The sequence below is a fragment of the Triticum aestivum genome, chromosome 1B (genome assembly GCF_018294505.1).
Source record: "Triticum aestivum cultivar Chinese Spring chromosome 1B, IWGSC CS RefSeq v2.1, whole genome shotgun sequence".
Taxonomy (NCBI): Eukaryota; Viridiplantae; Streptophyta; class Magnoliopsida; order Poales; family Poaceae; genus Triticum; species Triticum aestivum.
The window spans coordinates 400,559,423-400,578,985 of NC_057795.1; positions in this window are offsets into that span (position 1 = coordinate 400,559,423).

Consider the following 19,563-nt stretch of genomic DNA (forward strand, 5'->3'; position numbering starts at 1 on the left):
TCTCTTCTTGGATCATATGCACTTATGATTGGAACTCTAGCAAGCATCCGCAACTACTAAAGATCATTAAGGTAAAACCCAACCATAGCATTAAAGCATCAAGTCCCCTTTATCCCATACGCCACAACCCCCTTACTCGGGTTTATGTTCTGTCACTCAAGCAACCCACTATAAGCGAATCATGAACATATTGCAACACCCTACAGCGGGAATCCCTCACGCTTGCGCGACATGGAGGGCACAATAGGACAGCATCAAAATAAAACATACAACTCATACCAATCTAGATCATCAATCAACCCAAAGACAAAAGATATCTACTCAAAACGTCATAGGATGGCAACACATCATTGGATCATAATATGTGGCATAAAGCACCATGTTCAAGTAGGGATTTCAGCGGGGTGCAGGAGAGTGGACCACGTAAAAGAGATGAAGATGGTGATGATGATGGTGATGTTGATGGAGACGATCACCGCGACGATGATTCCCCTCCCGATGGCACTCCGGCGCCACCGAGAGAGAGGAGGAGAGGTCCCCCCTTGTGCTTCCTCCTCCATGGCCTCCCCCCTGGATGGGGAGATGTTCTCCCTCTGGTCCTCGGCCTTCATGGCGATGATGGCCCCTCCGGGATCCTCCTCCATGGCCTCCGGTGATGATGGCCCCCTCCGGCAGGGTGCCAGAGAGGGCCTAGATTGATTTCTCGTGGCTATAGAGGCTTGCGGCGGCGGAACTTCCAATCTAGGTTATTTCCCGAAGGTTTCTGTATTTATAGGAGGAGTTGGCGTTTATTTCATGTTAGGGGGGCCCTCGGGGAGTCCACGAGGCAGGGGGCACACCCCAGGGGGTGGGCGCGCCCCCACCCTCGTGGGGCCCATGGGACTCCCCTCCGGTAGATTTTTGTTCCAGTATTTTGCATATTTTCCAGAGAAAATCTCCGTTGATTTTCAGTGCGTTTCGAGAACTTTTATTTCTGCACAAAAACAACACCACGGTAGTTCTGCTAAAAACAACGTCAGTCCAGGTTAGTTCTAATCAAATCATACCAAAATCATATAAAACTATTGTAAACATGGCATGAATACTTCACAAATTATAGATACGTTGGAGACGTATCAGCATCCCCAAGCTTAATTCCTGCTCATCCTCGAGTATGTAAATGATAAAAGAAATAATTTATGAAGTGTGAATGCTAGCAAATGCATAAGTTTGATCAATGCTAATTTCAATCACCTTTTCTAGCATCATTATATATCATAAAGTAGCTCATCTCATAAAACTATTCATGATCAAGTAACAAGCTATTCACATGTTAAAGTATAGATCATAAACTTCATTGAAACTAACAAACTATATTCTTAGTCATCAAACAATTGCAATTCATCTTATTTTCAAGAAGGGTCTATGTCAGAGCTTTGATTTAGCAAACTCCACATACTCAACTATCATTTAATCTTTCACAATTGCTAACACTCACGTGATATTTATGGGTTCAAAGTTTTAATCGGACACAGAGAAGGATAGGGGCTTATAGTTTCGCCTCCTAACCTTTTACCTCAAGGGTAATGTCAACAATAATAATTTATGAAAACCTACATCCAAGTGGATATATATATCCAGATTGCTCCAACACAAAGTGCTTGCCAAAGAAAAAAGTGTAAAAAGGAAAGGTGGTGATCACCATGACTCTAGTATAAGGGTAGAAGATAAAAGTAAAAGATAGGCCCTTCGCAGAGGGACGCAGAGGTTGTCATACGCTTTTATGGTTGGATGCACAAAATCTAAACGCAAAAGAATGTCACTTTATATTGCCGCTTCTGATAAAGACCTTTATTATGCAGTTCGTCGCTTTTATTTCTTCCCTATCACAAGTTCGTATAAAGCTTATTTTCTTCGCACTAATAGATCATACATATTTAGAGAGCATTTTTTATTGTATGCACCGATGACAACTTACTTGAAGGATCTTATTCAATCCTTATGTAGGTATGGTGGACTCTCATGGCAAAACTGGTTTAAGGGATGTTTGGAAGCACAAGTAGTATTTCTACTTGGTGCAAAGAATTTGGCTAGCATGAGAGGAAAATGCAAGCCCAACATGTTGGATGATCCAAGACAATATAACGTTTCGGATATAGGAAAACATAACCCATTAAGTTGTCTTCCTTGTCCAACATCAACTTTTTAGCATGTCATATTTTAATGAGTGCTCACAATTACAAAAAGATGTCCAAGATAGTATATTTATATGTGAAACCTCTCTTCCTTCAATATTCTTTCATGAATTGTTCAAGTGACCAATTCTGCGTTTGCTAACTTTCAATGAGTTTAATACCTATACTTATTATGTGTGAAGTCATTACTCCCCATATTATAAGCATATGAAACGTATATAAATTCAGATTTATGATATTCAATTCATTCAACCATTTACTTATAGGATATACGTGAAGCACGTGAGCAAATGACAAACTACTCCAAAAGATATTAGTGAAGAACACTGAGTAGTCAAATAATTAACTAGCCATGGGAGGATTCTTTTTTATTCAAGATGTCAGATCCAATGATTTTATTCAAACAGAAAGTAAAATTGAAAATACGCTCCAAGAAAAACACATATCATGTGACAAATAAAAATATAGCTCCAAGTAAGGTATACCGATTGTTTTGAAGATGAAAGAGGGGATGCATTCCGGGGCATCCCCAAGCTTAGGCGCTTGAGTCTTACTTGAATATTACCTTTGGGTGCCTTGGTCATCCCCAAAGCTTATGGTCTTTCCACTCCTTATTCTCCTCATATCGATATCTCACCCAAAGCTTGAAAACTTCAATCACATAAAACTTAACGGAACTTCATGAGATAGGTTAGTATGATAAAGAGTAAACCATTCACTTTGGTACTGTCAAAGACAAGTTTGATAATTGTTCTCACACAATGCCTACTTTAACATATCATTTATACAATTTATATTGAGAAATATTAGTCATAGAAACTAGAAAACAAGCAAACTATGTAATGAAAACATAATCTGTCAGAAACAGAACAGTCTGTAATGATCTGAACAGCAATCATACTTCAGATACTCCAAAAATTATGAAATAAATTGGTGTAAGTGAGGAATTTGTCTATTAATCATCTGAAAAAATAATCAACCTAAAATCACTCTCCAGTAAAAAGTGGCATCTATTATCATGAGTGCAAAGTTTCTGTTTTTTAGAGCAAGATTGCAAAGACTTCACCCATGTCTTCCCAAAGGTCTTACTTGGCACTTTATTGAAACAAAAAGCTATAAAACATGATTACTACAGTATATTAATCATGTAAACACACAAAAACAGTAAGGGTAAATATTGGGTTGTCTCCCAACAAGCGCTTTTCTTTAATGCCTTTTAGCTAGGCATGATGATTTCAATGATGCTCACATAAAAGAAAAGAATTGAAACATAAAGAGAGAAACATGAAGAATATGACTAGCACAATTGAATCTAACCCACTTCCTATGCCTAGGGATTTTGTGAACACATAATTTATAGGAACAAGAATCAACTAGCATAGGAAGACAAGACAAGTATAACTTCAAAATTTTAAGCACATAGAGAGGAAACTTGATATTATCGCAACTCCTACAAGCATATATTTCTCCCTCACAATAATTTTCAGTAGCATCATGAATGAATTCAAAAATATAACCATCAAATAAAGCATTATTTTCATGATCTATAAGCATAGAAATTTTACTACTCTCCACATAAGCAAAACTCTTCTCATTCGGAATAGTGGATCACTAATTCCTTAAGTTGCACTAGTAGAAAACAGGGCTTTCGTCCAGGCCAGTTTAGCCCATTAGTCCCGTTTCAATCCAGAACCGGGACCAATGGAGCTATTTGCCCCGGTTCGTGAGTCCAGGGGGCCGGCCGGGCCACGTGGGCCATTGGTCCCGGTTCGTCCGGACCTTTTGGTCCCGGTTGGTGGGACGAACCGGGACCAATGGTCCTGGCTCCTGGCCCACCACTATTGGTCCCGGTTGGTGGCATGAACCGGGACCAAAAGGGTTACCTTTAGTCCCGGTTCATGCCACCAACCGGGACCAATGGTGCTGCCTATATATAGCCCCTCGCGCAAGAGCAGATCACACTGCTCTGTTTTTTCTAGCCGAGGGGGAGAGGGCTTGGTGGTGCTCTAGCTCACCTCCTATGCACACAAGGTGTTCGATGGAATGCCCGAGCCACACTACTTAAGGTTTCTCCTCTCCAAGCTCGACCGCCAAGCTCCATTTTCCTCAATATTTATCTAGTTTTAGCGGTCCGTCACGCCCCGTCCCCGTCTTCACCGTCGTCGATCACCCGCGCTGATCTCATCGCCGGCACCACCGTGGTGAGCCTCTTGTTCTTATCTTCTTTCTGAAAGGAAAAATATTATTACTTGTTTGTTTAGATAGATACTTGTATTATTTTCTTACTTTTATTATTGCATCTTATATAGTGCGCCGATGGTTTTGGTATCCGCCCCCGTCGGCCCTCGTCCTGTCTATGATTCGGATGTGGTATATATTATCTTTTCATAACTATTGGTTCATTTATTGTTTATGAAAATTATGCCGACCAACGTGACATAGATTTTATTTATCTAGGAGGTTGTTGAACCAGAAATTCCAACCGACCCTATTGTCGAGAGGTTAAATTTAGTTGAAGAAGAAAACAATTTCTTGAAGGAAAAAATAAAAAAACTTAAGGAGGACAAGATGATATTGGAGTTTCATGTTGCGGATGTCGTCGATGATCACAAGAACAAGATGGATGCAATGCGCTTGAAGATGAGAAAGATTAGAAAATATGCCATTCATACCGAGGCTTGGTATCATTATGCCGTTGGATCAGTTGTTACCTTGGTTGCGATTATGATCGCATTTGTTTTCGCATTGAAATGTTTTACATAGTTTCAATGTATGGTTTAATTAATTTAGATGCTCTGCAGAGCTTTATGTTGTTAGATGAGAACTATGTATCTACTTTGGTTTTTATGTGATGATGAACTTCTATTAATTTGGTCACTTAATTATCTATTCATGATGTTCTGTAATGATTTTTGACACACTTAATTATATATAATGCACGCAGATGAACCGGCAATGGATGTACGATGACAGACACACCTCCGAGTACATTAAGGGCGTGCATGATTTTCTCGAAGTGGCTGAGGCAAACAAGCAGAATGGTTTTATGTGTTGTCCATGCCCTATATGTGGGAATGCGAAGTCTTACTCTGACCGGAAAATCCTTCACACCCACCTGCTTTACAAGGGTTTCATGCCACACTATAATGTTTGGACGAGGCACGGAGAAATAGGGGTTATGATGGAAGACGGCGAGGAAGAAGAGTACGATGACAACTATGTGCCCCCTGAATACGGTGATGCTACTGAACATCAAAATGCGCCAGACGATGTGCACGATGGTGCTGCAACGGGCGAAGCTGCTGAAGATCAAGAGGAACCAGACGATGTGCCCGATGATGATGATCTCCGCCGGGTCATTGTCGATGCAAGGACACAATGCGAAAGTCAAATGGAGAAGCTGAAGTTCGATCGCATGTTAGAGGATCACAAAAAGGGGTTGTACCCCAATTGCGAAGATGGCAACACAAAGCTCGGTACCGTACTCGAATTGCTGGAGTGGAAGGCAGAGAATGCTGTGCCTGATAAAGGATTTGAGAAGCTACTAAAAATAATGAAGAAGAAGCTTCCAAAGGATAACGAATTGCCCGACAGTACATACGCAGCAAAGACGGTCGTATGTCCTCTAGGATTGGAGGTTGAGAAGATACATGCATGCCCTAATGACTGCATCCTCTACCGCGGTGCCTACAAGGATCTGAACGCATGCCCGGTATGCGGTGCATTGCGGTATAAGATCAGACGAGATGACCCTGGTGATGTTGACGGCGAGCCTCCCATGAAGAGGGTTCCTGCGAAGGTGATGTGGTATGCTCCTATAATACCATGGTTGAAACGTCTGTTCAGAAACGGAGAGCATGCCAAGTTGATGCGATGGCACAGTGAGGACCGTAAGAAAGACGGGAAGTTGAGAGCACCCGCTGACGGGTCGTAGTGGAGAAAAATTGAGAGAAAGTACTGGGATGAGTTTGCAAAGGACCCAAGGAACGTATGGTTTGCTTTAAGCGCGGATGGCATTAATCCTTTCGGGGAGCAGAGCAGCAATCACAGCACCTGGCCCGTGACTCTATGTATGTATAACCTTCCTCCTTGGATGTGCATGAAGCGGAAGTTCATTATGATGCCAAATCTCATCCAAGGCCCTAAGCAACCCGGCAACAACATTGATGTGTACCTAAGGCCATTAGTTGAAGAACTTTTACAGCTGTGGAATGGAAACGGTGTACGTACGTGGGATGAGCACAAACAGGAGGAATTTAACCTAAAGGCGTTGCTGTTCGTGACCATCAACGATTGGCCCGCTCTCAGTAACCTTTCAGGACAGACAAACAAGGGATACCACGGATGCATGCACTGTTTACTTGACACCGATAGTATATACCTGGCAAGCTGCAGGAAGAATGTGTACCTGGGCCATCGTCGATTTCTTCCGACCAAGCATCAATATCGAAAGAAAGGCAAGCATTTCAAAGGCGAGGCAGATCACCGGAAGAAGCCCGCCATGCGTACCGGTGATCACGTACTTGCTATGGTCAATGATTTACACGTAATCTTTGGAAAGGGTCCCGGCGGACTAGCTGTTCCGAATGACGCTGAGAATCACGCACCCATGTGGAAGAAGAAATCTATATTTTGGGACCTACCCTACTGGAAAGACCTAGAGGTCCGCTCTTCGATCGACGTGATGCACGTGACGAAGAACCTTTGCATGAACCTGCTAGGCTTCTTGGGCGTGTATGGGAAGACAAAAGATACACCTGAGGCACGAGAGGACCTGCAACGCTTGCACGAAAAAGAGGGCATGCCTCCGAAGCAGTATGAAGGTCCTGCCAGCTACGCTCTTATGAAAGAAGAGAAAGAAATATTCTTTCAACGCCTGCTCAGTATGAAGGTCCCGACTGGCTTCTCGTCGAATATAAAGGGAATAATAAATATGCCAAAGAAAAAGTTCCAGAACCTAAAGTCTCATGACTGCCACGTGATTATGACGCAACTGCTTCCGGTTGCATTGAGGGGGCTTCTATCGAAAAACGTCCGACTAGCCATTGTGAAGCTATGTGCATTCCTCAATGCAATATCTCAGAAGGTGATCGATCCAGAAATCGTACCAACGCTAAGGAGTGATGTGGCGCAATGTCTTGTCAGTTTCGAGCTGGTGTTCCCACCATCCTTCTTCAATATCATGACGCACGTCCTAGTTCATCTAGTCGACGAGATTGTCATTTTGGGGCCCGTATTTCTACACAATATGTACCCCTTTGAGGGGTTCATGGGAGTCCTAAAGAAATATGTTCGTAATCGCACTAGGCCAGAAGGAAGCATCTCCATGGGCCATCAAACAGAGGATGTCATCGGGTTTTGTGTTGACTTCATTCCTGGCCTTAAGAAGATAGGTCTCCCTAAATCGCGGTATGAGGGGAGACTGACTGGAAAAGGCACGCTTGGGAGGGACTCAATAATATGCAGGGACGGATATTCTTGGTCTCAAGCACACTACACAGTTCTACAGAACTCTACCTTGGTGACCCCGTATGTCGATGAACACAAGAACAGTCTGCGCTCCAAACACCCGGAGTAGTGCGACGACTGGATTACATGTGAACACATCAGGACTTTCAGCAGTTGGTTGGAAACACGTCTCAGAGGTGACAGCACTGTTTGTGATGAGCTGTACTTGTTGTCCAGGGGACCATCTTCGACTGTAATGATTTGGAAAGGATACAAGATAAATGGGAATACATTTTACACGATTGACCAAGATGAAAAGAGCACCAACCAAAACAGCGGTGTCCGCTTTGATGTAGCAACCGACAATGGAAATGACACATATTATGGTTACATAGCAGACATATGGGAACTTGACTACGGAGTAGATTTTAAGGTCCCTTTGTTTAAGTGCAAGTGGGTCAATCTGTCAGGAGGCGGGGTACAGGTAGACCCACAGTACGGAATGACCACAGTGGATTTGAAAAATCTTGGGTACACTGACGAACCGTTCGTCCTAGCCAATGATGTGGCACAGGTTATCTATGTGAAGGACATGTCTACCAGACCGAGGAAAAGAAAAGATAAGGAAGCGAATACATCATACAATGAGCCAAAGCGCCACATAGTTCTTTCAGGAAAAAGGGACATCCTGGGAGTGGAGGGCAAGACAGACATGTCTGAAGAGTATGAAAAGTTTCATGAAATTCCCCCCTTCAAAGTCAAGGCTGACCCAAGCATCCTGATAAACGATGAAGATTATCCATGGTTACGGCGCAATAAGCAAACGACACAAGCGAAGAAAAAGTGAAGACTTTCTCCCGCAACTATTATGATGATAACATGCCAACTTTGTAACAGACGAGTATGATACCATTGTCCGTTTTGTACATGCACATGCTATGCCAACTTTTTCAGAGTTCATTTGAAAACTATGAATTTTAAAACCTCGCCAACCGAAGGGCGCTCACACCAGTTTATAAATAAAGCAACAAAGAAAACAAAAAAAGAGTTTCCAAATTTGAAAACTAATGGCACTAACAGAAAGTTTATAATTTTTCTAAAACTAAAAGCAAAAAGAATTAAAAAATAAAGCAAAAAACAACAAAAAATAAATAATGCAGAAAACAGAACAAAAAACTGAAAAAAAATAAAAATAGCAACAATAAGTATTTTGTTGTAAGTAGAAACAAAATAAAATAAATAAAGCAACAAAGGAAACAAAAAAGAGTTTTCAGATTTGAAAACTAATGGCACTAACAGAAAGTTTATAATTTTTCTAAAACTAAAAGCAAAAAGAATTAAAAAATAAAGCAAAAAACAACAAAAACTAAATAATGCAGAAAACAGAACAAAAAACTGAAAAAAAATAAAAATAGCAACAATAAGTATTTTGTTGTAAGTAGAAACAAAATAAAATAAATAAAGCAACAAAGAAAACAAAAAAAGAGTTTTCAGATTTGAAAACTAATGGCACTAACAGAAAGTTTATAATTTTTCTAAAACTAAAAGCAAAAAGAATTAAAAAATAAAGCAAAAGACCAAAAGAAAAATAAACCAAAACCAAAATAAACTAAATAAAGCAACAAATAAAACAAAAAAAACAAAAAATGCCACCTACTGGGCCCCCACGGCCTGAATACGACTAGAAACCCTATGGGCCAGGATTCAGGCCCGTGGAAGGCCCAGTAGGCCCACAGGCACAGATGGCAGAGTTAGGCCCAAAAGCCTACTTTAGAGAGGAGCTCGAGAGGGGAGCCGCACCGCACCTTATAAACTGGTGCGGCTCCCTCTCAACTAGCAAGGTGGGACTAAACATTTGGCGCGGGGCAGCACAAGGCCTTTGGTCCCGGTTGGTGGCACCAACCGGGACTAAAGGGGGAATTGGTCCCGGTTGGTGACACCAACCGGGACTAATGCCACCCTTTAGTCCCGGTTGGTGCCACCAACCGGGACCAAAGGCCGCCGCTTCCCGCCCTTTGGGCTGCTGAAAATTGGCCTTTGGTCCCGGTTGGTGGCACCAACCGGGACTAAAGGGGGGCATTAGTCCCGGTTGGTTCCACGAACCGGGACTAATGCCCTTGCTATATAACCAGGACTTCTGAAAATTTCACATCTCCCTCGCCTCCCTAGCCAGTTGCCCCCGCCGCCAGGCTGCCCAAATCGCTCGCGCGCTCCTCGTCGACGTCGCCGCCGCCGGCCGCCATCCCCGTCTCCCCATGCCCCTGCCCCGCGCCCGAGCCCACGCCGGCCGCCGCCCCGTGCCCCTGCCCCGTCCCCGGGCACGCACGGCCGCGCCCCTGCGCCCCGGCCCGCCCCCACCATTGTCGACGTCGTCGCCGGTGCCCGCCCCCACTGCCGCCCCTGCCTCGACGCCGCCCCTCCTCCCCGTTCGGTCCGGCTCCGGCGACCCCCTTTCCTCCCTGTCCCCTCGATCCTCTTCATATAATTTTTTTTCATATAATTTTTTTTCATATGCATATGTTGATTATATGGATGGATGGATGATGTATATGTTCATTATATGGATGGATGGATGATGTATGCTTTTTTCATATAATTTTTTTAGGCAGATTTTTAGATTTTTTTAGGCAGATTTTTAGAATTTTTTGTGTATGTATGTTATGTTTATATGTATGTATGTATGTTCATATGTATGTATGTTTATATGCAAAGCATATGCAAAGAAAATGTATGAATGGTCATATGCAAATAAAAATGTATGTATGGTCATATGCAAAGAAAATGTATGTATGTATGTTCATATGAAAGAAAAATGTATGTATGTATATCTGTTTATATGTCTTTTTTTTTAATTTTTTTTGTTTTTTGCATTTTTATAAAAATGTATATATGTTCTCTGTGTGTATATATGTTTTATGTTCATAGATTTTTATTTGAACATTATTTTAAAAAAAAGCAATACAAGAAGAAGAAAAAGAATGAGAGGAAAAAGGAAAAAAGAAGAGGAAGAAAGGAGAAGAAGAGGGGATAGGAAGAAGAGGAGAAATAAATAAGAAGAAAAAAGAAGAAAAAGAAGAGGAGAAGAAGAAAAGAATAGAGGAGAAGAAGAAAAAATATTGAAGAAAAGAAGAGGAGAAGAAGAAAGAAAGGAATAGAGGAGAAAGAAGAAACTTTGACACGAGGGGGGGGGGTACCGATACCCCCTCCCCGATAACATTATTTTCCCATGTATATGTATGTTGCATCGTTGTCGATATAACGAGGGTGTCGAGGATCGCCGAGGGGTCGAGGGTCGGGAACTAGGGTAGAGGGTCGAGGGTCGTTAAGGGGTCAAGGGTCGAAGGTTTCAGGGTCGAGGGTTCCTATAGTGTCAAAGTATTGAAGAAATCCAATAGCTTGTGGGCGTCGATGCCCACGTCGATGCCCACATCACTTGTGGGACATAGATGTACTGTTCAACGCCAACCCCCTCCCGATAGCTTCAACACGTGGGGGGGGTCGATATTACCCCCTCCTAGCTTGAAGCGTTCTCGAGGCCACCCCCTAACCCTTGAAGCGTTGTCGAGGCCACCCCAAACCCTAGAGAAGCAGCGTCGAGGCCACTAATATGATTCCTTATTGTGATTAGCTAGCTAGTTCTACGTTTTCCACTAATATATCCATATCTGTCATGTTTGAATAATAATTGCCATGTTGTAAATATTTGTAGAAACTATGGACACCCCCTGAGACGAAGCACAAGAAGCGTTGTTGAGGGACATAATCGCAGAAGGAAGTGATGCCCTCTCCTCGATGTTTCTCAACGACAACGATGGTCTGGAAGGAGAGGGTGAAGAAGCAGCTGGCCCTCTCCTCATTGATTTACAAGGCTCCGATGACCCAATGCCGGTGCAAGAAGGAGAGGGTGAAGAAGTAGACCGTGAGGACGGCTCCGGTGATCACCAAACCGAGTCCGGCCAGGTATATATATTAGTTAAGCCTGTGCTGACTAGCTAATTGATGCATTCATTGTTTTGGTATGTACACATATTAATTAACTCTCGTCTTTGTTCTTTTTTTCTAGCCCTCCGGATCGAGCACAACTTCGGTAAAGAGACGAGGCCCGAAGAAAAAGTTGAGCTCGGATGAAAAGTTTGAGATCATACAAATCGCGCGCGACGGCCAACCGATTGAACCCTACCGGACAAAGAAGGCATTTGTTGCTCAGTGTGGGGTTCTGGTTAGGGACAAGATCCCGATCAGCATCCAGCAATGGTATAAGCCTAAGAACGAAGACCCTGAGGTGTCTTATGTCAATGAGATGCAGAAAAAGAATCTTTGGACTGAGCTGAAGTCAAATTTCACCCTACCGCCGGAGGATGATCCGGAGAAGCCAGTTATAGAGCCATTAATCAAGTCTTTTGCTCTGAGGAAGATGGCAGACCTATTCAAGAATTGGAAGAAAGACCTCAATAGGTATGTCGAAAAAAATGAGACACCAGAATTCATTGGCAAATATGAGAAGATCAGAGATGACTGGCCCGCATTTGTGGCCCACAAGACATCGGAAAAGAGTAAAAAATGTCGGCGACAAACAAGAGAAATGCTGAGAAGAAGAAGCTTCACCATCGCACGGGGTCAGGTGGCTACCTCGTAGCCCAGCCTAAGTGGGCCAAGGCTGAGAATGATCTGCTTGACAAAGGGATCGAACCAGAGACAATGAACTGGCTAGAACGTTGCCGGACTTGGTTCTTTGGGGCCGGCGGATCCTTGGACCCTATAACAGGGAAGTGCATTTGGACGGAGGAACAATTGGACATACCAGTCAAGAAGCTTCAGCAATATATCGAAGCAGCGCAGCAAGGGACGTTCGTTCCAGACAGGGAGAAGGACGAGCTCACAATGGCCCTCGGCAATCCTGAGCACCCTGGACGGACACGAGGCACGCCAGGCTCCATTTCGTGGAAGGCTGGATTTCCGGACGCAGGGGGTTACAAAACCCACGAGAGGAGGAAGAAACTGGAGCAGAGCCAACTGCAGTCGCTGCACGAAAGGGTAATGGGGCTAGAGGAACGAGAAGAAGATCGCAGCAAACGACCTGCCGAAGCTTCCCCCGAAGCTACCCCGCCATCTCAGCGGAAAAGCAGCGTGGCTTCCACCGAGCTGCTTCAGCCAGAGCATGCCTTGACGGCTCCTGCCAGCTATCCCGTGGATGCTATCACGGATGCTGAAAATTGCCACCTTATGGCGCAATGGAGCAATTTGAAGGTCAAGGCGGCTGTTTGCTCTGTTTATCCTACTAAACCCGACTCAACTTTTCACTGCCGGCCGATTCCAGAAGGATATGCTAAGGTGATGGTCGATGAAATAATGGAGGGATTTGAGGACCTCCGGCTTGACCACCCTACCGGTGAAGGGGAGTATCGGCTGGGTTCTGCTCTGAAGACTCCATGCCTATGGCGGAAGGATCTCATCAACCTTTCGAACTGGACGCCTCCGCCTCCTCCTCCTCCTCCGGCGAGTCAGGGCACTCCGCCTCCTCCACCGGCGAGTGACGATTAGGGCACTCGGCCCGCTCCTTCTCCGGCGCGTGGCGGCACTCCGCCTCCTTCTCCGCCTGCGCCGGCGCGCCCGAGCAGCCAGCCTCCTCCTTCTCCGCCTCGTCAGCAAGGGCGGAAGAGATCCGCCGCCGCTCCGGCTTCTACGGTGCGTCGCAGTCCTTCTCCTCCACCTTGTAAGCAAGGAAAGAAGACATCCGCTCCGTCTACTCTGCCGGCGTCTAGCAGTACAGCCAAAGGCGGGAGGAGATACAGATTCGGTCCTTCTCTGAAGACTCCAGAGAAGTTACTGTACGAGAGGAGCGAGGAGGAAAATGTGAAGATCGCGCAGACCGAAGTGGATGACTGGTTTCAAGGGTTGAAAGCAAAGAGACATCCACCTCCGGAGGAGAAGGTAGATCCGGTGAAAGGGAAGCGCACTCTGGCTGCCCTGACAAAACCACCCAAGTCTCCGCCGAAAGGCAACTATGAGCGCATTATTGGAAAGGCATTTGCCGAAGTGGAGAGGTCGGGAAGTACTAAAAGTGATCAAAGGATGAAAGAACGACGAGCTGGGAAACAAATTGCCCAGCTCGGCGAACAAGCGAAGGAATCGTGCCCCCCGCTCAAGGTGCCTGCTAGCGACATCATCAATTCGAGGATGGTGCCCGGTTATGGCAATCCTGCAAATTACCTGCCCGACGATGTACATTATGATATCTTGGAGGTGCAGATACAAAGATACGAGTACGGGAAGCCTCTCGTCAAAGATGAAAGTTCTCTATCAACGATGATGCGAAGATTGCATGATTGGTACATGAAAACTTGCAAAGAGTCTGAGGGGAGGAATACTTTGTATATGAGAGTTAAAAAGGAGCATGACCTCCTTGGAATTGAACTGTTGCCTATTCTATTTGAGGAGTTCTATCAGTTTTTCAATCAATTGGCCATCGATAAAGCAACGGTCACCTCCTACTGTCTGTAAGTAGTACTACTTTCGTCATTAAGTCTCTCTATATAACTCAGCCCTTTCATTTGCATGTATTTATAATTATCCTCACTATATTATGCAGATTGAAGATCGCCGAATTGAAGAAAAGACAAGTGGGAGATATTGGGTTCATTAACACGTATCTCATAGATGCAACTGAGGTTCAATATCGGGCCCAAGAAACCGAGGCCAACTTGCTACGATCGTTGGAAATAAATGAACACAAAGATATAATACTCTTTCCTTACAACTTCAAGTGAGTGTTACTGTCTTGTGGCATATTCGGTTTCCTTATTAGTCCAGGTTATAGTAATGTAATATTGATGAGTTATGCATGTGTGCGCAGCTACCACTATATTCTCCTAGAGATTAAGCTTGAGAAGGGAGTAGTAACTGTCTTAGACTCCAAGCGAAAAGATCCCAAGGAGTATGCGGACATGACTGAAATGCTCGAGAAGTAAGTTAAATCGATCATTATCCACCATATCAGCAACTTTGTTCATTTCTGATATCAAGTAATTGTTTTCTTTGTATGGCAGGGCTTGGAGAAAATTCACCAAAAAAGCTCCGGGACTACCGAAGAAGCTGCAATTTAGGCACCCGAAAGTAAGTACTATATAGTAGCATATTCCAGGCATCTCCTAGTGATTCAAGCGCTAGTTTCATCAATACCATTTAGCATGCTTGCTAATTATCAGTTTGATTGACCTCTATTTCTTGTAAAGTGGTTGTGGCAGGAACAAGGGAATGATTTTTGTGGATACTACATTTGCGAGTCCATCCGCCACACGACCTGTGAGCGGGGCTACTCCGACAAACAATATGAAGTGCGTAAATAACAATATTCACAATTTTATTTTATTACCATCATTTGTGTTGGGTTTCATTCATTCATATATATATATATATATATATATATATATATATATATATATATATGTATTGACCCCCTTCTTAAAATTAGATGTTTCGGATGCAGGATGAATGTTACGCCCCCGATTTAATCGTACACTAATCATGCACGCAAATGTGTACGATCAAGATCAGGGACTCAGGGGAAGATATCACAACACAACTCTACAAATAAAAATAAGTCATACAAGCATCATAATACAAGCCAGGGGCCTCGAGGGCTCGAATACAAGTGCTCGATCATAGACGAGTCAGCGGAAGCAACAATATCTGAGTACAGACATAAGTTAAACAAGTTTGCCTTAAGAAGGCTAGCACAAACTGGGATACCGATCGAAAGAGGCGTAGGCCTCCTGCCTGGGATCCTCCTAACTACTCCTGGACGTCGTCAGCGGGCTGCACGTAGTAGTAGGCACCTCCGGTGTAGTAAGGGTCGTCGTCGACGGTGGCGTCTGGCTCCTGGACTCCAGCATCTGGTTGCGACAACCAGAAAGAAAGGAAAGGGGGAAAAAGGGGGGAGAAAGCAACCGTGAGTACTCATCCAAAGTACTCGCAAGCAAGGAACTACACTACATATGCATGGGTATATGTGTAAGGAGGCCATATCAGTGGACTGAACTGCAGAATGCCAGAATAAGAGGGGGATAGCTAAACCTATCGAAGACTACGCTTCTGGCAGCCTCCGTCTTGCAGTATGTAGAAGAGAGTAGATTGAAGTCCTCTAAGTAGCATCTCCAAGTAGCGTCTCCAAGTAGCATCTCCAGTAGCATCGCATAGCATAATCCTACCCGGCGATCCTCTCCTCGTCGCCCTGCGAAAAAGCGATCACCGGGTTGTCTGTGGAACTTTGAAGGGTGTGTTTTATTAAGTATCCGGTTCTAGTTGTCATAAGGTCAAGGTACAACTCCAAGTCGTCCTGTTACCGAAGATCACGGCTATTCGAATAGATTAACTTCCCTGCAGGGGTGCACCACATACCCAACACGCTTGATCCCATTTGGCCGGACACACTTTCCTGGGTCATACCCGGCCGCGGAAGATCAACACGTCGCAGCCCCACCTAGGCTCAACAGAGAGGCCAGCACGCCGGTCTAAACCTAAGCGCACAGGGGTCTGGGCCCATTGCCCATAGCACACCTGCACGTTGCGAGGGCGGCCGGAAGCAGACCTAGCCTAGTAGGCGTTCCAGTCCAATCTGGCGCGCGCCGCTCCGTCGCTGACGTCTGAAGTGCTTCGGCTGATACCACGACGTCGGGATACCCATAACTACTCCCACGTAGATGGTTAGTGCGTATAGGCTCGTAGCCGACTCAGATCAAATACCAAGATCTCGTTAAGTGTGTTGAGTATCCGCGAACGCCGAACAGGGCCAGGCCCACCTGTCTCCTAGGTGGTCTCAACCTGCCCTGTCGCTCCGCCACAAAGTAACAGTCGGGGGCCGTCGGGAACTCAGGCCCACCACTACCTGGATGGAGCCACCTGTCCTTTCAGCCCCCTCGTCAGAATCACTTGCGGGTACTCAATGAGCTGACCCGACTTTAGTCACCATCTGTATAGTATGTATGTATGCATAGTATATACCCGTGATCACCTCCCGAGTGATCACGGCCCAATAGTATAGCAAGGCAGACTGACAAGAATGTAGGGCCAATGATGATAAACTAGCATCCTATACTAAGCATTTAGGATTGCAGGTAAGGTATCAACAGGTGTAGCAACAATGTCAGGCTATGCATCAGAATAGGATCAACGGAAAGCAGTAACATGCTACACTACTCTAATGCAAGCAATATAGAGTAGAATAGGCGATATCTGGTGATCAAGGGGGGGCTTGCCTGGTTGCTCTGGCAAGAGAGAGGGGTCGTCAACTCCGTAGTCGAACTGGTCAGCAGCAGCGTCGGTCTCGTAGTCTACCGGAGAGGAGAGGGGGAAGAAATAATGAATACAGAGCAAACAAAGCATCACAAAATATAACAAGGCAATACGCGGTGTTCGGTGTGCCCTAACACAGTAGTAGGTGATACCGGTGAAGGGGGGAAAACATCCGGGAAAGTATTCCCGGCGTTTCGTGTTTTCGGGCAGAGGAGCCGGAGGGGGAAAGTTGCGAGTTCGATAGGTTAGGGGTGTGTGGCGGACGAACGGACTGCGTATCCGGATTCGTCTCGTCGTTCTGAGCAACTTTCATGTACAAAGTATTTTCATCCGAGTTACGGATTATTTAATATTAATTTTCAAAGTTTCTAATTCATTTTTAGAACTAACAGAATTAATTTGATTTAAAAAAATGCCATTATGATGTCAGCATGAGGTCAGTGTGATGTCATCAGTCAACCAGTTAGTTGACTTAGTCAAACTGACAGGCAGGTCCCACATGTCATTGGCTGAAAACTAATTATCTGTTAACTTTTAATTAGCAGGTTTAATTAGAGTTAATTAGTTAACTAAATAGGGTTAGTTAAGTTAATTGATTATTTTAATTAATTAATTAACTAATATTTTTATTATAATTCCTTTTAATTCTTTTTTTAACAATACAGGGGCGTGGGCCCCATCTGTCAAGGGCCCGAAGGTCACAGTGGGCACTGGACTATCGGGCGGTGGGTGTGGGCGCCCAGCGTGGCCAAACCCGCCCGGGTGCTGGGGCTGGGGAAGGCCGTGGCCGGAGCAGCAGGGGCCGTCGAGAGACGGCGGCGGCCGGAGCCGGGGCTGCGTGGCGGCACCAGCTGTAGTAGCAGTTCCGGAGGAGCGGCGACCATGGGTGCAGGGCGACGGGCGTGACTAGCTGCGCTCGGAGGCGGTAGCAGTAGGAGGCGGCAATGGTAGCGAGCAGGGACGGGGCTTAGGCGCGGTGCGGGCGCAGCCACACATGGTGGCGGGCAAACACGGCGAGGCCGCGCACGGGCACGGGGCGACGTGTCCAGGGCGGAGCAGGGTCGGAGCGCGGACGGCGACCTACGGTGGGAGGCGGAGGGGGATTGGGCAAGGGGCTCACAGGGGAGGTCGCGTGCGAGCTCGAGGGGGGGGCGTGGAGGCGTCGGAGCAGCAAGTCGACGCGGTCGTCATGTTGTTGGCCGACGCTGAGGAGCGACGACGATTCGATGATGGGGGGCACCGTGGCCTTGCGCTGGTGGGGTGGATGACGACCACGGGGCGCGGTGAGGCCCGAAGGCACCGGTGGTGGAGAGGTAGGGCGGGACGATGGCGTCAGCGAGCGGGGGCTCCAGGGAGGAGGCACCGTCATCGGGGGCGCGGGGTGGGGGCGCCGAGCGCTGGGCGCCAGTCGGGAGGAGGTGAGGATGGGGCGGCGGCGAGGAACGCCGGCGGCATCGGCAGGGGCTGGGCGTCGTGCCCGGCCCAGATCGGGCAGAGGGGGGTGAGGAGCGAGGGGGGAGTGGGGGGTTTCGTCCCCGATCCAATCTGGATCGGGAGGGGGTGGGAACGCCGTGGGGGGGGGAGTGCGGGTGGTTGGGTTAGGGTTTGTCAGGGGTGGGGGTTATGGGAGTGAGGGGTGTGGCCGGTTGGGCCGGTGGCCGAACGGGCCGGCCTGCTGGGCCGAAGCCCAGTGGGGGGGCCTTTCTCTCTTTTCCCTTTTTTTCTTTTGTTTGTTTTCTGTTTTCTTTTATTATTTCTTTCTTTCTTTATTTTAGTTGCATTTTAATTTAGTAAAATATACACTTAGTATTTCAACTTAGTCCATAGTCACAAAAATAAATCTAGACCCCAAATAACTTAGTTTGACATTTTATTAATTATAAAAGGTATTTAATTAATCTCTTTGCTATTGTTTTATTTATCTCATAGTATTTAAACATTTTATAAATGTGCGGTTTTCCCATCATAATTATCTATGCAATATTTGGTTCACTCCGAACATTTTAGTTTTATTATTTGAAAAGTTTTATCGTTTGCCTGATTTTGAACTTGAATTTGAATCGGTTTCGAACTAAATCGAGATTAGCAACTATAATTGAGGTGACGTGGCATCATTAGCAGAGGAGCACTGTAGCTTAATTACCCGGGCGTCACAATTCTCATCCACTACAAGAAATCTCGTCCCGAGATTTAAGAGGGGAAGTGCGGGGAAGGGATTAGGTTGCGAAATTCTAACGGGTCTTGTTGGTCTTGGCTACTCTTCTCGAGGAGGTCGATCCATTACATGGTTGTCTTCACTTCTCTGCTTCAGGTCATCATGGTGATGTCGTTCTTTTCTCGGGAACTCCAACGTACTTACGAATAGGTAAGGGGGCAGCTCGGCTATGACAGAATGCTTATGAGGGAAAATCATCTGGGGGTATCCCAAGAATGAACTTATGAGTATCTCTTGAGTTGAACAAATGACACACATCGAGAGCAAAGTAAGACAGTGCGATAAGAAGTTTCAAGCGGATAGGCAATCGTTCATTGCCTGAAGCAGAGTGCGAAAGGGGTTTAGAGCAACGGGAATAAGTATTGCGTCCGATACCAGAATAGATCAACAGGCAAGTGGCCCGTGAATTACATACAAGGCCACGCGTGAGGAATA